The sequence below is a fragment of the Serinus canaria genome, chromosome 1A (assembly GCF_022539315.1).
Source record: "Serinus canaria isolate serCan28SL12 chromosome 1A, serCan2020, whole genome shotgun sequence".
NCBI classification, from domain to species: domain Eukaryota; kingdom Metazoa; phylum Chordata; class Aves; order Passeriformes; family Fringillidae; genus Serinus; species Serinus canaria.
The window spans coordinates 18810724-18831163 of record NC_066314.1 but is presented as its reverse complement, the minus strand read 5'-3'; the positions used below and the strand labels follow the sequence as shown (position 1 = coordinate 18831163).

Sequence of the window (20440 nt, the reverse complement as noted above, 5' to 3'; positions counted from 1 at the left end):
AATGCAAGATAAAATTAGCAGAGGGAGGAGCAGCAAGATACAAGTTAAGAGTTTAAAATTTTGTGAAAATGAGGTAAAGGATTTCTAATATATAAGATGAAATTCAACACAGCAATGCAGAATGATTATTTTGTAGGACAAACAAAATGTGCAAATACAAAATGGGCAATAACCAGCTAATGATCTGTGCTGCAGAAACTGAACTGAGCCTTGAGCTCTGAAGTCACAGGTGTTAGTTAATGCAGTGATCTCTCAAAGAGGCAAATACCTAGCTGGGATGCCTCAGTGAAACCTCCAGCATCCAGTTACACCTCATCCAGCAGATAATTCTGTCATAAATAAGTAAAGTCTCATCTGACAACTCCAGATCTGAGCTCCAGATTGGAGACCAACAATAACAGAAATAAAATGACATGTGAAGGAAGCTTAACATAGTGAGAACAGTGTAGGGGGGTGGAAGATGAGGTGCTTAAAAAAAAAAAAAAAAAACCACCAAAATCTTCAGAGGGAGACAAGGAATTTGAATATTACCAATAATTATTAATTAGTCAATTAACTAATCACCAGCTTCATTGTCCTTTACATTCATTGGAGTGGAAAAAGTAATGGGCTTATTTATCAACACCAAAGGTAAAGGAGAGAAGAAAGTGGGTAAGAGCAGGAGCTGTGAAACAGTGAGGAGGCTGCCCAGGCTGGTTGGCCCCGAGCCAAGGTATCTAAAGTGATGTGACCCAACTGCAAACTGTCTGGATCACTCCCATCAATTCCAGGCTGGGAACCATGGTCAGGGAGAAAAGGGGGTGATGATTGTGGTGGATAGAGGAAACAACTGTCAGGGAAGCACAGCAACCCAGTGTCATATACAGTCAGGAACATTTGACAGGAATGTCTAGGCCTGATATTCACAAAGGGGTTTGATCACCCACACCCAGAAAAATCTCTGTGATCTGTTCAAGGTACAGTTGAAGCCTTAGGGCAGTTTCAAAGGGATGAAAATACAGTTTTGCCAGATGCTGCAATGCTTTCTATGGCATTAACAGGCTTTGCAGGGGAATCTTGGGTGTGGTGCATAGTAGACAATCTACTTTCATCATTACCTCTAATAAGAGATTTATTTTTTTATAACAGATGGAGTGCAAATCAAATTGCGATGCCAGATCCTTTTCTGCCTCCTGGCCAGTAGGGCTGAAATTCCTCCTTATGTCTGGGAAAAGTGGGAAACCTGGCTGACTGCCAGCCTGCAGATTAGGGCTGCTGAGATGCTGTCAGCAGCAGTCTTGATGGTAAATATTCATGAGCCAAATTGTGCCAATATTCATGTTTGGTGTATTGCATATTCAATGTTATTGTCTATACCACTTTGGAAAGGTCATCCTGGCATCTAAAGTCAACGGAAATGACTGATTCACTGTAAAAGATAACCATTCTCTTAGAAAGTGTGAAACCTGTGCATTTTTGAGTAGTCTATGTGGACCACTTGTAAACACTTCTGTTTCTATTATCAAGCGACAGTCTCAACATATAGAGTAGCTTTAATTTAGCAAGAACAGCTGTTAGTCCTGCCCAGCCTTTCTTGATTCTTGTTATGCCTTATTTGACTTTGAGATCATAAAAAAATGCATCTAGAATCTCATCATTTCACTCCCTTGTACAATGGGCTTTCATCTGCAATGCGACGCAGAAGAGCTGGCTTTCCAGTTTTTGAATATTGAACATATTTTATTAAAAAAATTATAAATCACTCTACTTAGCTTTAATTCATAAACTTATTATTTTGGGATGGAGCAGGGAAATCCCACATTAATTTTCAGCAACAGGAAGATATTGCTGTGGGTGAATTTCTGTCAGAGCCAAGGAAATGATTTTTTCAGCCGCAAGAATTCAGTGCTGGAATGTCATAAGAGCACGTAGTTATTATTCTGAATGCTATGCAGACTGTAACATAAGACAGAAAAAAGTGCTCACGAGGAACATATTGAATTATAATAAATCTGTCTCGTCTGGAGACAATGATGATCTGGCACATTTTGTCAAGTGGCAGTCACATAGGATGCTGTGCACTGCATACATATTACTGCATTAGCCGTAGGCAGCAAGAGGATAGCACCAACAAGGAAAGTGCTCGGACAGATAGGTTGATCATTTGTATTCCAGAGCTCAGCAAGTACTCAATTCACTGATCCAAACCAAACATGTTGAAGTCAAGGCCTGTTTCTCTAACATGTTTGATATACAGCTGAGCAGTAACTGAATCAAAACAGCATCTCACTATTGCTGTCTGGTGTCGTACTGGGTGGTGAAAGCAAGTGAAGCTTTTCCTGGCACTGGGGGTATGTTGTATGCAAATGGACCATTTCAGTGGTAAATCTTTAATGTGGCAGACAGAACATTAATTGCATAGCTCCCCAGGATCATGTTGCATGCCCAGTTTCCTTAAGTTAAATTATTCCAACGATTCTTCTCTTGATAGAGAATTCCAGGCGTTGCAGTCCTACTGTGTGCCATAAATTAACTCTTCTGCTGTTCAGCTTCAAGTCCTGCCTAAATCCTGGGGCAAATGCCATTCATATTCACTGGGTGTCTCTAACTGGAACAACCCAGTGTCTTTGCTACTGTCCATATTAATATTCTGAAGTACAAACTAAACAGTAATGTATGTGATATAATGCCTATGCATTTGCAGAATAATCTCCTTTTTGTAGGATACCAATTCACCTTACGAAAATGAAAAACCTGCTTATTCAAATCTTTAAACAAGAGAATGCCTGAAGTGCTCTCCCCCTACATTTTATAAAACCAGTTCCTGACATGTACGCCATAAGGATCAGCACTTTGCCCTTTGAGTCAGTACTATATTGAGGCCATACAAACATAGACAGATGTGTACACGCAAGTAGTCAATGTTTTGGTCTGGCAGCCTGCACTGAGACAACCTTTCCTTTTATTGTCTGCCCATAATTTAGTACAAGCTTAGTTTTTGCCATGAGCAGGGTACAGCAATTCACCAGAGTCAGGGGTTAACAGCGTGGCAATGAAATCCTTTATTTCCTCTGAACATTTTCACCCCTTTTAATCTACCCCCATTCACAGCAAGGTGAAGATCTCTCAGAGAGAAACTCATTTTAAGAGCTGCTCAAATTTCTATGTATATGTAGCAAACAGTCACTTTTGCTCTTCTGGGAGAGTTCTAATGTAGTCCTTTGCACTGTAATGAAGATGCACGATTTTAGACAATTAGCTCTATTTGCAAAATGAAAAAGAAAGCTCAGTCCTTTTCAAAAAGAAAAGCTCAGCATCTCTTTGGATAGATTTTATTTGATAGTCTAATACCTTGGCCTTGTTCCCATGGTTCCTTATTACAGTATACTTTTATCCTTCAAGAGAATTGGTCCTTCTGAAAACACAGCAGGTGTTAAAAAAAAGCAGACAAAACAAGGGACATTTTTAATAAAAATTTGGACAGAAAGATACATGGTTAAAAATGGGAAACGATGAGGATTCTATAGAAAATATACAAAGCTTATTTACCAAAAAAGGATTATTTTTAAGCTCCAGAGAATTGCCTCTTACACTCCTTCAACAATACAAGAGATGGAGGTACAAGACTGTCTGCAGTAACAGGTAAGCAAGGAAGACATGTCTTTCTGAGAAAAATGTCTGGGAGAAGGGATGCCCTCTGTGACTAGATTTATGTCCAAGACAAGCAGCAATAGGAAAAGAAGTGATGAAAAAGCTTAGGTTAAGCATGGTTTAGTTAAAAATTTACATGAACAAACCAACTAGACTATACATAGAAGGGCAAGAAAGCCTAAATCAAAATGGAAAGTATTCCCTGACCCCATGGCTGTGGGCTGAGCACAACATAAAGAGAAAAATACATCAGTAAGTGTTCTTGTCAGCTTGACTTAGTTAATCTAGATGTTTGGAAACAGAAAGTGCCTTGAGCTATGCAATGAACTGTCTGCTAGATTTGGGTTTGCAATATTGAGCACAGGTTCAGTCTATGGTTAACTCAAACTTCTACAACAAAAGTAAGGGACAAATAGTACTTTTTGTGCAAATCTACCTGCTTGTAACTTGTCTGATACTCAGATCAGCAGCTTTTAATTTGTTCTGATCATATAAAAGAGAATGTCTGTTTGCTTGACCATATTAAGCTCCTTGCAGGGATAGGATGCTATTGTATGCATTCTTTGGAACTGTTAATCTCATACCCATTAAAGAAAATTTACGTCTGAAATTGCCCCCTGCATTTATGTCCTGCACTGCTAAATCTTTTCCAGACTTTCAGTTAATGTCCAGTGGAAATGATTCTAAAGTATATAAAGATTGTGACTGATTTTTTTTGAGACTGACTAGAAAAGGCATTCTGTTGAAGCAGGTCCAGACTAGGGCCATGGAGTTTATAAGAACTAGGATTTTCCAATCTGGAGAAGCTAAGGTTTCAATGAGACTTTATAAGAAAGATGGGGAATTAGTAGAAAATGGAGGCAAACAGTTTAGCAGGGTCTGTTGTGAAAAAAGAAGAGGCAATGGTTTTAAGCCAAAGATTGGTGGATTTAAGTTAGATATAAGGAAGAAGGGGTTTTTTTGTAATGAGGAAATTTTTATAATGGTAGACTGAAACAGAGATGTGTTAGATACCCCATCTGTGGAAACATTCAAGATTAGATGGCAATAGGCTCTGAGAAACTTCACTAGTAGAGGTTAGACTAGATGACCTTCAGAGGTCCTTTCCAATGCAAGCTATTCTATGATTCTATGATTTATGTGTTTCTGTATCTCTGATTCATGTACTTGTCTTCTCAGGCAGGGGGAACCTCAGAAATGGCCTCTGAAGTGATACCAATAGAGATGGTTTGAAGGCACTAATATTTAGGTGTCAGCCAATTCCCAGAGCTCCTAGGAATAAGTGGAAAGAGAGGGATGAGTGTTAACTTCTAAAGCCATTTATTCATGCCCCAGAGTTCCCTTGTGGAGGTTCTGCTCCTTGGCCCTTCTAATGCAGACCTGTGCCTAAAGGTATTAGTTATAAAAAGCAACATAATGTGTGCAACACAGCAGTCATTTTTAAGACTGCACAACATCAGCTTGAAGAGGTTTCTTTATAACATATTTAATGGCTGATTACGTAAATAGAATAAAGTTCTTTTATTTTTTTTTTTGTACATGAGCATGTAATCTTTAAATGTTTACAATCCAAACGACTCGAAAATGTTGGCTTTTTCCCACTTTTAAAGGTTATACACCCCAGTAATCTCCACAAATACCAAACTGCAATAACATGTATTTAAACTTCAAATGTCTCTGGCAAAAGTTCTGGTTTTAATCATACCCTGGTAAATGTAAATGCAGTTTCAGGGGTGACAAATGGCTTATGGAAAGCCAGGTTCTCCCTCCTTTACTCCTACAAATTGGGGCTCAGAAAAAAAATCATTCTATTTAAGGAGTAAAACCCTTCATAAGTGAATAAAAGTGGTAGGAACACTTTCCCTGTTAGCAGATGGCATTTTGATAGCTCTATATATGGCTCTAGATATCCCTCTCCCTGGAGACAAGAGCTATAATTTCATTACAGTGTTCTGAAAAATGGCACAGAGACATTGCATGGTCTATAAAACCTCTAAATGCAGCAGTGATACTTATGCCAGCTCTTCCCTTTCCTCAGACTTTATGTGAAATAGAGACATTTTTTGTTGGAAAAATTGACAGTCCCCATTAGTATCTGATCAAGCTGCTGAAATGACATGATTTGACCCTGGACTCCTGCTTGGACCCCATTCATTGATGTGTGTGATTTCTGAAACAGTGTATTCTGATCCCAAATCTCTGTTTCTCTTAATAACTACAGGTTCAGAAAGAGACTGGGGAGATGAGAAGGAAACACATTAACATGAATTATTTCCTGTTGCCTTTGTAGGTCCCCTCATTCCTTTCACATCTGTTCAAGCTTTGCATGGTTTTTATTTACCAGTCTAGTGGTAAACATAAATTTGAAATAACAGGTAACAACCTGACCCCCACCCAATGGTTCTTGGACAGTTTCTTTCCCCCTCTAAATTAATCTCTCTTTGTTAAAGGCAAGATTAGTGTGAATCAGGAGTGAGAACAGAAGACATTGGTCATTCTACAAATCTTAATTCTTATTTTTTTACATGGATATTGAGGGAAATGATGAATGATCAAAATATTTGGTCTTAAAACTTACTGAATTAAAATCATATCTCATCTGTCTTCAATATGTATTGATCTACTTATTCAGAGCGACTAGTTCTGTCCTTTTCAATAAATAATATCACTGGCGGTTTGGTAGATGAGGAAGAAAATCAGATGCTTAGGAAAAAAAAATAAGGCATTTTAAATCCTAAGCTTTCCTTCAAAATTATATTTTCCTTCAAATGCTGTTTCTAAAGCTTGAGTTTAATTCCTGATCAATAAGCAAGTATAAATATGAGTAGTTCTATGTGAAGTATGTATTAGGGAAAAACCAAGGCAACTCATTATCTTATCACAGAGCAGGAGTTAATTTCAGAACTTTAAAACTAGGACAGAATAATATTGTTCACGGCTTTGTTTTTTTAATTAATATTATGTTTGAACAATAAATCTGATGGCCCAGTCCTCTGTAAAGCAAGTAAAATAATTTAGCATATTAGAAAAAGGTTAAAGATTTTTATCTCATACATTTACTATATTTATGAAAGATATGTTTATATATTTCATAAATTGATTATGAGTTTTTAAAACAAAGCGTCAAGCATGTTTTCTGCTACAGAAAAACACTCAGCCATCTCAAAAATGTGTATGTACCATATACAATATTAATTTTTAAAACTGGGAGTGAAGTATTTGTACTTATTCTAATCTGCAAATATTTTCATTAGAAACATTTATGAAGATGAACTAAATCTTGGCAGTTTATATATCCTGCCAATTTGCTTTAGGTGCTGATAAAACCTCTATATAAGGGTATCAGAAATTATTTGTAGATAATTGCTTATGCCTTAAAGATGATCTCTGCAGACTGAAACTCCAGGCATCTGTTACTTTTTGCCACACTGTCAGCCATCTTGATCAACAGATTTGAAAACTCAGAAACTTGTACAGCTTTGAGAAAACAGTGATAGACCTAAATTTTGTGAGATGGTCTGTGTGAAAGTGGAACATTTAACCTGAACACTTTGCCAAAACCCAACAAAAATAGAAAAAAATATTTGCAAAATTTCTCCTCTCGTTCTGAACCCTATTAGCATTTCATTAAAAATTGACTTGGTGGAATCTTATTCACACTGTCTGAAACAACTCCCATATCAACCAAATCAGGATTGAATCTTGACAGAAGAATCAGACCTGTGCCCATGTAGAATTCTGCTGGGTAGCAAGCAGCACCTCCAAGGCTGCTGTTTCCATCCACCAGTCCTGAAGCTGGGACAAAGCACAGATTGCTCAACTGAAACTTTAGTTTCTGTGGAGTGCATAATGTATGCTAAAGGGCTCAAGGAAATAAACAGAGGATAATGGGTCCTTTGTTCTGCTGTAGCTGGGTACAATTTGAAAAGAGTTGTTTAGTTCTGACTGATTTTCTTTTGATATCATGTTTGCATGTTTTTAACCTTGTCGATGCTAGTGAGCTTTCAATTCAATAGTGGAAAATATCCTACTGAAGTTGAATGCTTGTCCTGCAATTTTCAGGTTATTGCATGCAACTTGCAGAAAGATTTATTTTGTTAACTCTGCCAAGTGCATAAATACTATTAGTGACTAATGGTTCCCTCTACTAGACTATTGACTCAATACTGACCTACTGACCATCTTCTCTTCATCTTAAACAGTATGATATTTTTGTGTGTCTGCTTGCCATCCCAACGGAAAATATTTTTGTAGCCAAAACCTTTTTTTCCGTCTTCCAAAACACAGAATTACTTGAGGAGTCTGAAGATCACCATTTGCAGAGGTTTGTCACTTTCTACAAAATCTGCCCTGAGTAGTCATATCAACAGAAGTGTCTTTGTGATATATGTATGATATAAAACACAAACAAAAACATAAGATGCAAAATACAGAAATTAAAATATAAAACACTATCTATACATAAACAAATATATATAGATACTACATATGAGTAGTATGTATATATGCTTTTTTTTTTCTGGAGTGCTAAGCAGTTGTATATCTTCTTGCTTTAAAACAAAGATGATTCAAGCCAGAAAACTTCTTGTTTTCACATTACTCAATCAACTCCCTAAGAAATGAGTGATCTTATGAGTGATCCTATGTTAAGCTCTGGCCATTGGCCATGTGTTATCATTTGTTATATGCTACTTTCTGCACTCTCTTTAGTTTCTAATCTTACCATTTTATAGATACCCATTACTTAACTTTTAATGTACAAAGAATGTATTATTACTGCTCATGTTTGAAGTTTAATGTCATTTTAGTCCAAGGAGGTGACCCAGGGATTCCCATTCCCTAGTATTTTATTTGCTCCTATGAAGGACATTTCTATCATTGAAGACAGAGCTGTTTTAGTTGTGTTCAAATTTGTCCGTGTTGTTATATTCAAATTGCCTTTTCTCAGACAGGACTTGTAGTTCCCATGTGTTTTTTTCAAAGAAAAAAGAAATTGTTAAACTTCTAAATGGCTATATTCACTTCAGTGTTTTCTGATCTTTTGTGTTCATTATTTCAACCATGGTTGCCCACTAATCATGTCCCAGACAATATGGTCTCACATTAAATTAGGTGGAGACACACTCTTTATTGTTAAAGGTGAAAACTAACTCATTTCACATTGTCAATTTTGAAATACACTTGGCTTCCTCATCTACTAGAATTCCGCTTATTTTGTATACAGCATAAATTTCTTAGTATGGATGGGTTATGACATATAGGAAGATTTTTTTTATGGTGTATTTCCTAGATCATTAAATTATGTGAAGGATTCAATAACCTAACAAAACAAATATGTAAAATGTCTTAAATTTAAAGTCAAAGTTCAAAATGGAAATCAATTTTACCTTTTTTTTTTTTTTAAAGTGAGAATAACAAGATATCAAGCATAACTCCCAGAGGGTAGGCTAAATCTCAGGCAGGCAAAGCCTTTAAATCTGGTCAACAATCTAAGCAGATGCAAGAATCATTGTCTGAAAGCAATAAATAAGGTTAGGCTGAATGGCTGTTGTGATCCCTTTTAAACTCTCCTACCTGTGAAAAAGAAAATTACTGTCTCTGATTGTCCTGCGGCAATTTGTTCTGTCACATACTGTACGTGATCTTGAGACGAATAAAACCACAGGAAGGAAAATATGAAGCCAGTATTTGCACTAAAAAATGCAACAGATGTTAAAATGTTAATATCCAGTCCTGTGCCTGCCTGTTCAACATATGTCAAATATTCAAGAATCCAGACACTTGAACTTGTAGTGATTGTACACATAAATTTTTAGAAATAAATCTCAAAGTTGTTTTAGGTAATCCAATAAAAAGGACAAAGGTCTGATGTTTGGTCCTCTCTTTGCCCTGGTGGGTACAAAATGTTGTGCTGTAGATATCCACACTCTTTTGAAGTATCTGAAAAATTTTGCTGGTATTCCCCTTAGCTTAGAGAGGTACAAGTAATGCTATTGGTACTGTCATTATGATGCCATGTAAATGGTCTAATCATGGTTCAACACACAGTTTGATTTGTCGTTGGCATGATCAAGTAAAGCAAAGAGTTAGGTTCAATTTAACAAATCTATCAGCAATATGACTTTTTACACCTGCATAGATTTGGGAAATGAGTAAATGCTAGAAAAGCTTTAATCCTGTTATTACTTAAATTTTCAATTCAGTGGTCAAAATTAGAAGTCATGCCTCAAAAACTGCATCTGTGAACTTGTTTGAGAGCTTGTGAAGGATTACAAAAGTCCTAATCACCCTGAGTTCTATCCATAAGCAGAAGAACAGCATCTCTGCAATGTCTCTGCTTGCAAAGATGAGGACCTGATGTGAGCACATTTATTTTTCAGTCTGGACAACATGTATTAACAATTCTAAAAGTCTGAGGTAGTCACACTAATAAGGAATGAAATGGTAGTTTTGAGGTAGCTGACCATCCCTTTTATCTCCTTGCCTCATTCACATCTGCCCCAGAACAGCTAGATGTGAAACGTTGCGTGAAGTAGATTAAGTGACTTGTCTCCTCTTACGGAACTCTGGAGCCACAATTTGTCTTGGCAGCTACACCTGAGTGCTGCCCACATCTCAACTTTCAGAATCCCAGAGGGGCAGCTTGCCCTCTGTAGCAGTACTAATGGTCTAGACAGTCTTTGTGGGAGGTGGTGTGTTAAAGAGAACAAAACTCTTTAGACTGCTCACTACCCACCACACATTGGTGCTGACTGGTCACAAGATTAGTCACAACCAAGTTGCTACTGCAACTGCGTCTTCTGCAACAAGAAACAGGCAAGCAATGTTGTGCTATATTTCAATGTCATCATTCCGCTTCCCACAAGCTTCCACCACACACTAAAACATAAAATAGCTGGCGGATTTTTATTTCCTGGGTCGTTAGGTGGTCCTTTTAGTAAACAGTTGAGAAATGCAATTATTGTATTTGGTTCTATTCCTAGCAAACCTATTTGCTAGTAAGATGCACACCCTTGCTGGAAACAGGTAGGGTGACCAAGAGATAAAAAGTGAAAAAAACCCACCTTCTTCAGAGAAGTAACTAAAGAAGTAGATCAGGAAAAAGAGAAAAGGCTTGAATGAAATAAAGAATGGTGAAATGTATGCTTTAAACACATAATTGGCTGTGTTGCACTAGGAATTTTAAATGTTGCCTACCTTAGTCATGCTTTACAGTTGGCCCATCTTTTTCTATGAATGTTTTCTCAGTTATTTAATGATTTTCACTTTCTCCTTTTTTGTTTGTTGGCACTGACATTGACCCAGCCTACTCATCCTCCCCCTGTTGTCTTAAATAGTTTATCTAGGAACCAGGTCTCATCAGACATTTGTGCAACACCTAGCACAATAGTGTAAGGACCCAACACAAATTGTGAATAAATAAAATATGGAAGCTGTTCATGTCTCTAGTCATGCTCAGGGGCAATGGAAGGTCAACATAAAATCTAATTTCTACTTGAATTGCTCCTTTAAAAAATAAAATCTATTTTAATAGTACTAAGATTTCATGCTCGGTTTTAAAGTTACAGCTGAAAGTATACCAATTAACTTCCATATGGAGCCTTAAATTCATGGTCTTTGTAAAAGAAAGGAATTTTTAGACTATGCTTTGATCTTTCAAAGTGGTAGTTCTGAGATCTGAAACCATCCTTGTTTTCAATAGGTATAATTAAAAAAGATTGATGAAAGTGGAATCATCTAGGTTTTCTTGATGAAGAAAGCAAAATAAAAACCCTGGATCCGATATATTCTGAATCTTCTGAAAAAAATGTAATTAAAAAAAAAAAAAGTAAAAATATGTAAAGACAACCCCACACAAACATACATACACATGTACACTCACACACACACATACACACACATGTACATGCATATACTCTTGGATGTTTGGATTCATTACAGGCAGGGGGATTGTGTGAAGCATTATTTTTTTTTTTTTTTTTTTTTTTTTTTTTTTTTTTTTTTTTTTTTGGTGCTCATAAACCAGGAACACTGAGGAAGTTTTGGCCCCAAGCCACTGCCCATTTCTCAGTGCAGCAGTCTCACCCTAGTGAGGCACACCATGTCTGCAAATGCAGAACTGCAGGGCTCTCAGCTCCCCAAAAGCAATAACCCTGACCTGACTGCACATCCCAGGAGCTTTCCTGCAGCTTCAGCCCCATACTATGGTTAGCTTGGCTTTCTGTAGTGCATCCCCACCTGCTTAATGACAAATGGTGTGGCCCTTTTTTTATACAGCAAGTTGTGTTTTTCACCTCTTTGAGAATTGCTGGCCCTACTTTCTCCATCTTCTTCTTAACTGGGACATTTTTCAGGACAGTAGGGACTGTAGAGTACCAAGAGACTTGGTTTTAAGAGGCAAGTGACCGAATTAAGCACAAAGACTTCAGTGTTGAGTGTCCTGATTTGTTCATGCTATAACAAGGGAATAGATCCCACTTCTTTCAAAAAGCTATTTTGAACAGTCAGACTAAAAAGAGGACTACTGCTTTCCAAGACTTCTTCTGCTCTTTATGCTCTCTTCCCGACTGTGTTTCCTCACTACAGACTAAAACTATTGCCTTAACTGCACAGAGCTGTGCTGGCTTTATGAAGCCATTAGAGTGAACAGACAATATTTTTGTACTTGTAAACCCAAAAATAATTGTTTAAACCCCATTAGTAATCTTTTCACTAGCATGACTGAATTCCACTCAGAACAGCATCAGGCCTTCATGAATGTACATGCACAGAACTACAGTCCATTGTCAGACATTACTATTCAATGTTTTCAACACTGCAGGACTGCAGGAACTACAGCAGTCTCGTACAGGAATTTCTTCAGCTGAGGCTATCTCAGAATTCAAGAGTGAGGAGAGTCTATATTTCATAGAATCCTAGAATCATTTGGGTCTGAAGAGAGCTTTAAGTTTAAAGATTCCAACTGCAAATCTAACATTGCTAAGTCGACCACTAAACCCTGTCCCTGAGAGCCACATCTACACATTTTTTACATAACTCCAGGGATGGAGACTGCAAAAGATGTGGAAAAGCATCAGCCTAAAAATTGTAACCCAAGATAATATAAAAATAGTATTTCCAAAGGAAATGTCTATGTAAGTTCAGTTTAATAATGTTTATATGATTTCAATCAACTCATGATTTGGGTTGACTGTTAGCTTTTTTTCTTTTTTTTAACTAGCTGAATCTTTAGCAATAAATAAATTAATCTATTTTTGGCAGTTATGTTCCAGAATTGCAAATCATGTAGAGTAGCAAAGTGACTCATTTACCTTTCAGTATGATCTGCTTAAAATCAATAGCTGTGTGTATACAGTTTTGCAGACTTAGCTTTCTCTATGTTTGCGATTACAGACTATTATGTGGAAGCAACCCTTTCAATTTAGGAAAGCTCCAAGATGGAATTCTCAACAGGCTAGGGTATATTTAGTATCATGCACTAAAACTGCTGAAGACTGAAAAAAGCTCTTCATGTTTATTATTATCACCACACAGTATAAATCACTAAGAAGTGTTATAATGATTAGATCTATAGGGCTACAAAATGTTGCGATGATTACTATGAGGTAAAAAATCAATAATATCCAACTGTAAAGATAAATTTTGTGTCTCTTGCATTAGTTGCCATCATAGAACTCCACAGTCTATTTCATAAGAACTTCAGCAAACAAAAGCATCAGAAGTTGCATCCATAAAAAGAATCAAAAGTTTATGCTTTATGTAGTCTCCTAGATGTAACTACATTTTGATATCTCTGATTAATGTCTTTGAGATCATTGTACTTCCAGTGGATTTTTTTTGTTGTTGTTCATAGATCCCCAATGAACAGAAACTAAAGAAATACTGAAGATTATTATGTTGTGTGAAGATTTTGTAAAGGGATGTCTCTAATGGAAATACTGGGCTGTTCTTAGCTAGGCAAAGGGCTAAGCAGTATAATCAGCTTATATGCCCAAACCTGCTGGGGAATAAAGCAAGATCCCACAATAGATACAAAAGAGTTTTCATATTTTCAGTGTCTCAGCTGGAAACCCATCCAAGTAACACAGAAAAGCAATTATACCGTTTTTATTAAAATGTTCAGACTATTTCATGTTGTATTGGTTTTTATTAAAAAAAACCATATACTCATAGATCTTCAAAGCTTATAGATCACAATGGAGTTTTAAACCAGAAAGTTAATGTCTCTGCAGGTGCCAATGGGTCCAGAGGCACCCCAAGTATGGGCCCAGCTGCGTGTAAAGACTGTGCAGCTGATGGACACATAGTTGTCAACAGCAGTGCAGACAGAAATGTTCTTCATTTTACTATCAAGACACTGTAATATCTCTTGTGAATTAGAACAAAAATAGCCAAGGACTAAAAATTTTCCAGCTACTATCCAGTAATGCAAAAGTTAAGTTGGTTTTGTTTACCTTCAAAAAGTACTGACCCAGGGAACTGTCAGCAAATAACAACTGTTGATATAAACCTTCACCGGGTGGAAGCAATTTCTGGTTTTTATAAAATATTGCTGTTTGTCGCTGTCACCTAGTGAACCCAAATGCCAGGCTGTACTCTGTTCTGTGACGCTAAGTGTCATGAGGTGTCTAGTTCAGGATAACTCTCTGTACAGAGGACATGAACTCCTGATCTAACACAGATTCCTTTGAGACGACACTAACAGAAGTTATTATTCTGCACCAGCTCATGTCTTGGGAGCAGTCACCCATTGCAACTCTCCAGCCTCTAGGAGGCAGCTGTAGAGTTGACTCTTGAAGTTTGTAGGAAATTTCTTTAGCTCCTGGGATAAGGATCCTGAGTACTTTACAGAACAACAGCCCACCAGCTTCTTTTGACTTTGCTTAAGCTGACCTACTGACTATTCCTAAATGAAGCAGGACAGTAGTTGTTTTCTAGCTCTGAGTTCATGTCCTAGCTCACACACCCTTCCTAAACACAATTGTCACACATCTTTAGGAATAGTTTCTGACATGTACAGCACATCCAAACAATGTCCAAATGTAATCTGAATGAGGAGTAATTTTTGCATAAGTCAAGCTTGTGTTAGGGACTGTGCTGATATTTAGCTGGTGTGAATGTTTGTGAGCTGTGGTCTGTTTACTAGTATATAGCCACAAAAGCCTCCATTCTGCTGCTGTTTAAATAGACCTCTGAATGGGCACCTATGTGGTCCTGCTCCCAAAGTGCTAAATAATGAGAATATAAGCACAGGCCCAGAGACCTCAGCTGGACAAATCCTCTATGTATTGAGCCCCATGCAGCCTTTTTCTGTGAAAAGCATGTCTCACCACAGTTAGTCAAGAGGATTAGCTTGTCCTTCCATGGGTGGTGACGCAAAGAGAAACTATAGCCTCAAAAAAATTAGCGATGAGAGAATCTTGTGTCAGCAAAACCTAGTGAAAACAAAACTGCATTATCCTAGATGGCATTAATGCAGATATTACAGTGAGGATAGAGCAATAAATTTCATATCAACTTTGCCCCTCTTAGTTAACACAGACCCAAAAGTCAAAACAAGCTAACAGTCTCTCATTGCAAGGACCAGGGCAAAATAAAACAAACTCAAAATGTAGGCTTTCTATATCTGCTCTACAAAAACTGCCAGTAAAGACACTGGAATTCTAAGAAGGTCCCTCAGTCAGAAATATGCTAGTTCTGGTTCCTGGCCTCCAAGGGCATCCTGTCACCTGGCCAAGTGGGGCAATTGCCTTGGGAACAGGGAAACTGTTGATAAAGTTTTCACAGCAGTGCTAACTATGAGAGTGCAGAAGGCACAAAACGATTTCTTCAGGGTGGTGAACCAGGCAAGGTTCATCAAGGGTCCTCTGTGGATGGTGTCCTGTACCCCCTTGTGCTTCTAAATCATAGAGTAAATTAATCAGTGCTTCCATTGTCTAATTACTGGAAGATAATTAGAAAAAATTAAAATTATATATACAGGCATATCCTTCTTTGGCTTGCTTATTTCAATGATTAATAATTTTAGGCATTTTTTAAGCAATTAGAGGAAACCAATAAGGTAAGGAAACGTGGCTTATTTTGGCCTCTACAATGAAACTCCATAGTAGCATAAATGGAGAAAGATGACAAATCTAATGTGGAGGCCTCTTTTCTGGCCTTTTCCAATAGATCATTGGTCAGCTGGTCTTCTGTTTACTTTGTTTTTAAACTGATATATATAAGAAACAAGTATATATGTTTGGGTATTTCTACCCTAATAGAATCTTAAAAAAAGAAGCTATAGATCACAGAAGCTTATAAACTAAAAAACAGTGCTGATGGGAAGAGAACAGAGATAATGTGGACAACAGTAAAGCCAGAAATAAGGTGTGAGAACTTCAATTATAGACACCCCTATCTTGTGCTGCGGGTTCTTTAACCCTTGCTCAAAGGTGGCAACCCTGGCACCAAAGGTGGTTGCAGTAGAGTATTAGAAGTAGCAGCAGGTGGTGTGCTCCTCACAGCACGTGTTAGAAATTGCCTAAATGAAGCTCTGGGTGTTTTGTTGAATAGAGAAACTCCCATGTTCAAAGTGAGATGGACAGCAAGTTGAAGAATGCGAGTCTAAAAAATTTTGTGCTCTTTGGTAAATTAGCCACATGAAAAAAAACCAAACCAAACCCGATAAAACTCAAAGACTGTGTTTGGGAAGAATTTTCTTTGCCTTTCTTGGCCCAGCACTTTGGCATTTTGTACTAAATTGGAATGACAAAGCAAGCACTTTATTATATTTAATTTTATTTGCTTATTCCTTGTTTTTTTTCTTTTTCTTTTTGTTTTTGGACTAGTAACCTACCTAACTATTTCTATAAGGTAAGCTAGCAGATGTTAAATATGCAGGAAGGAAATTTGCCATCAGAACCTGCAGGTACTTCCTGCTTAGGAAATTATACAACACAGCACTGTTCTTGGAAGAGAACTGCCCCTCTGTAATATAGATTACAATTTAGGATGCAAAGTGTGCTTTTTTTCTCATTGATCCATAGTGAATTAAATACCAGACTCAAAGCAAAGTTTGGGGCCTGTTCTGAAAGTAGGATGATTTTTCTTGTAAGTCAATGCTGTAGCTGGGAATCTTCTGGAGAAAGCCAGCTTTACTTTGAATGCTTACAGATGACATTTCTTTAGAAAATTAGGAGAATGTGCATTCTCAAGAAAGAGCATTTCAATTTGCTGGATTTACAAGCACTTCATACAAAGTAGAAATTTTAAAACTGAAGTGTATATTAACATGTAATACAGACAAGTGGGAGAAGATGTACAGAATGAGAGTGACAAGGAACTATTTTACAAATATCAATTTCATGCTTTTCCTTAACTTCAGGCTCACTGCAGAATGCTCCATTGGACCAAATGCCCACTGGTGACTGGAGGGCACGTGGTTCCATCCTGGGTCACATTTTGCAGATTAATGTCTTCCAGAAGGTTCAGCTCAAGCTCACAGAGCTCTGGTATATGGCCAGTATCCACATGATTGTCAGAAATGCAGTCCTTGCCTGAAGTAAAACACTTCTGTTGGTAAGTCCTAAGCTTAAGGTTAGATTAACCTAGCCTGAGTTACCAGCTGCAAACCTAAAACAGTTCAGAGTTCAGTACCAGAGCCTGCAATGCTTTGTGTATGTGGATATATACCTTGCTTATGTGGAACCCCAAATGAAAAATGTACTTCTCAGGGCTATACTGTGCCATGCTGATTTTTGTGTAAATAAGGTTGTGATTAAAATTGTCTAGTCAAACATATTTTAAATTTTACAAATAAAACAAAATTTAAAAGTAATTTCAAGTTGGACTAGCATTAAAACAAATTTAGAAAAGGAAAGTTCAGAGGCAAGGCCTTACAATACCTTGAAAACTTTATTTCTTGCCCTGGATTAACAAGACTAAATAACGGCTTGTCCGCACTTGCAAATGACAGAGAGGGTCCTTTAAATAGGGGAATCACAAAGTGATTTTTGCAGATGTCTTCCAGCTCTACTTCCTTGGGTTTAGCTGCACAAGTTATTTTGAGAACTTCACATTTATTTTTTGTCATAATAAAATTAATGAGCTTTAAAGAAGAAGTATCAGTGAGGATTTTTATAGGGTCTTAAATATCCACTTCCAGTTTATATAAGGGTTCATGCTTGATCTTTAATTCCACTGGCAGATAGAGGCAATAGAAGCTTTTGCAATACTTGTCAAAATCAAACAAACCAGAACGACACAGATGTAATAGGACAGATTATTCTGATTTTGGTAGAGATAAGTATTTTGGTATTGATGTCTCCACCATTCCCAGAGAGTGGACTGAGGTTCATGTGTATGTTAGCCATAATCACACAGACTTCACAAAGCACTATATGTGGTCCATATGGACACCATGTGAGTGCTTTTTGTCCCCACACAATGATCACCTACTGTAAGATAACTTACATTTAGTTTCCTCTGGAGTACATGAAATGTGGACAAAGGGAACAGCATGTGCTGAACATTAATTGGCACCAGACAAACTCATTATTCTCTGAAAGATATTGTTCATCAATAGGGAACCATCTGCATTGTATTTACATAAGTAACTATTGGTTTCTCTTTTAATACCATGCTGGATCTTTGACAAAACAGAAAGATGTTCCTAACACAACCACTTTGATTATACATTCAGTTGAACAAACCAGGCAGTAAAGATGTACAATTGAGAGTTAATTTTCTGATGGTCAAATGAGTTTCTGTCAAAAACAGTATGGAAAAAAAAGTAGTAAAACCTAAGAATGTTTGTTTTGGTGAAGTGAGGAGTCCTTCCAGGTCAGAAACCTGTCTCTGGTTTTGACAACTATTATATATTTAAGAAAGAATATAAGACAAAGGCAGTCTCTCTTCCAGATTTTAATATTTGAATGCTTAAAGGTTTCCTTAAAAAAAGATGAGAGCTATGATACTCTGATAACCCATGATATTGTTTGTCTACATATGCTTTTTGACATGAATGAAAACATAGTCTTTAGGTTTTTTCAGTTTTTTAGAAAATTTCTTTACTCTGTATAATTATCTCCAACTATATCTACTGCTGTATTATTTATGAGCAAAATGCCCTTGTGCCCTTGTGCCTAGTCTTATGGATCTTATTGTGTGAACCTGAAAAATTTAAATGTTGTCTGGTTGGATTCAGTCCTACCCTTCCCTCTATTGCTGGTATTCAAAAGTAACCCCCAACTCCTTATCTAGATAACTTATGAAGTATTCCACTCTTTCCTCATGCAGGTCAAACTTTGGTCTTTTCTGGCATCACAACCCATCTACTTAACTCTGCATCTACTCTCAGTTTGGAATTGTAGGTGAGGATATCTCAGCTACAATTAGTATAATTTGATAGTAGAGAATTCTTCCTAGTATGTGTGCTTAATTTTGTTTTCATCTAAAAAGTAAAAAATCTTTTAATAGTAAATTTTAAAATGTAACCTACTATTTCTGAACCTTGATAATTGATTGAAACTGAGAAAAGAATTTATCACCCCGTTTTTAGAATAGGAAAGGCCTCTTTTTTACTGGGCTTATTAGGTACAATTTCTATTTTAAGGTCATGTCAGACATTATGCAAATCATATAGGAAGGTCATGTTGACATTTATTGACATCCTAGTTCATTGGACAGTTGGAAGAAAATTCTTATGAATGAAAAATTATTCCACAATTGGCTGGTACCTTTTGTTTTTCTCAAAGAAACTATTCCTGACATCTAATGTTCAATTCTATTGATTAGTTAAAACTTTTTTAGAGTTAACTTTTCTGTTAAAAAATGTGTAAACGCTTCATTGGTTCCTGTCAATTTTTACAAAATATCCTGATGGTTTCTGAGGAGAGAAATGTCTGAAGACCCTTTCAAGTTCATTACTTTTATTGTCCTGGTACTCCAAAAAACAAGTCAGAATTTTAATTTTTTTTTTAAGAAAGAGCAGTAGAGAAAAGTGAAAAATCCCTGTTAATCTGCATTACTTACTGTGACTGTACAGTGCTAATGAAACAAATTAGATACTGACAAGTATTACAGATACACTGATGAGCTACATGGCAGAGTTCACACTGAAAAAAAACACAACTTAATTAGCAGTGTGGATACACCAACTGCACTTGATAGGCTTGGCATGCTTACATTTGCCTACTATTAAAAGGCATGGTTTTTCATTTAGTACTGGTAAGTGACTTCTTTCCTCCTGGTTTAATGTGATCTGGATCAGACATCTGTGTGGTTCACACTGCAGCTGCACAATGGACTTTGCTGAACTAAAAGAGAGAAATAAGAATAGGAAGCAGAGGTTTGGTTTTTTATAGTGCCATATTACAAAGTTTAATGTAGTGGTGGTGGAACTACAGCTTTGCAGTAGTTCCTCATTTCACTGCTCATCTCTAATACCTGAGTTCCTGAGCAAAACAGCACCCATGCCACAGCATTTCCACAGAGTTTAACAGGAAATGTAGCTTACCACTATTTCATTTACATTTGGTGTGCTTATAAAACATAACTAACACAACAGTTTTCCAAGTTCAGGTAAATCCTTTAGAAGCCAGATAAATGCAGAGTGATCTTGGGGGCTGTGTTTTGGCTTCACTCACACTCCTTAGAGTCATGACATGTTAATGCAATGCTGCACCTTGTCTCCAGTCTTCGTATGGACATTATGGAAAGAAGTATTTTGTGCTAGACTTGCAGGAGCAATGACAACGTGTAGGAGATGTTCTTTAATAAGGTCATAACTTTGTCAGTCTAACTCCCCCAGGGATCACCTCCCAGTGCT

At 37.0% G+C, this 20440-nt stretch overlaps 1 protein-coding gene across 1 annotated transcript in view; it reads left to right on the top strand.

Annotated features, from left to right (window-relative positions):
* The window catches only part of HDAC10 (histone deacetylase 10), a 480741-nt gene extending 467664 nt beyond the window's left edge, over positions 1–13077 (top strand). Inside the window, exon 22 of the transcript XR_007776553.1 lies at positions 13068–13077. The gene's annotated coding sequence lies outside the window, so the exon portion shown is untranslated. The remainder of the gene's footprint in view (positions 1–13067) is intronic.
* Positions 13078–20440: the final 7363 nt, after the last annotated feature.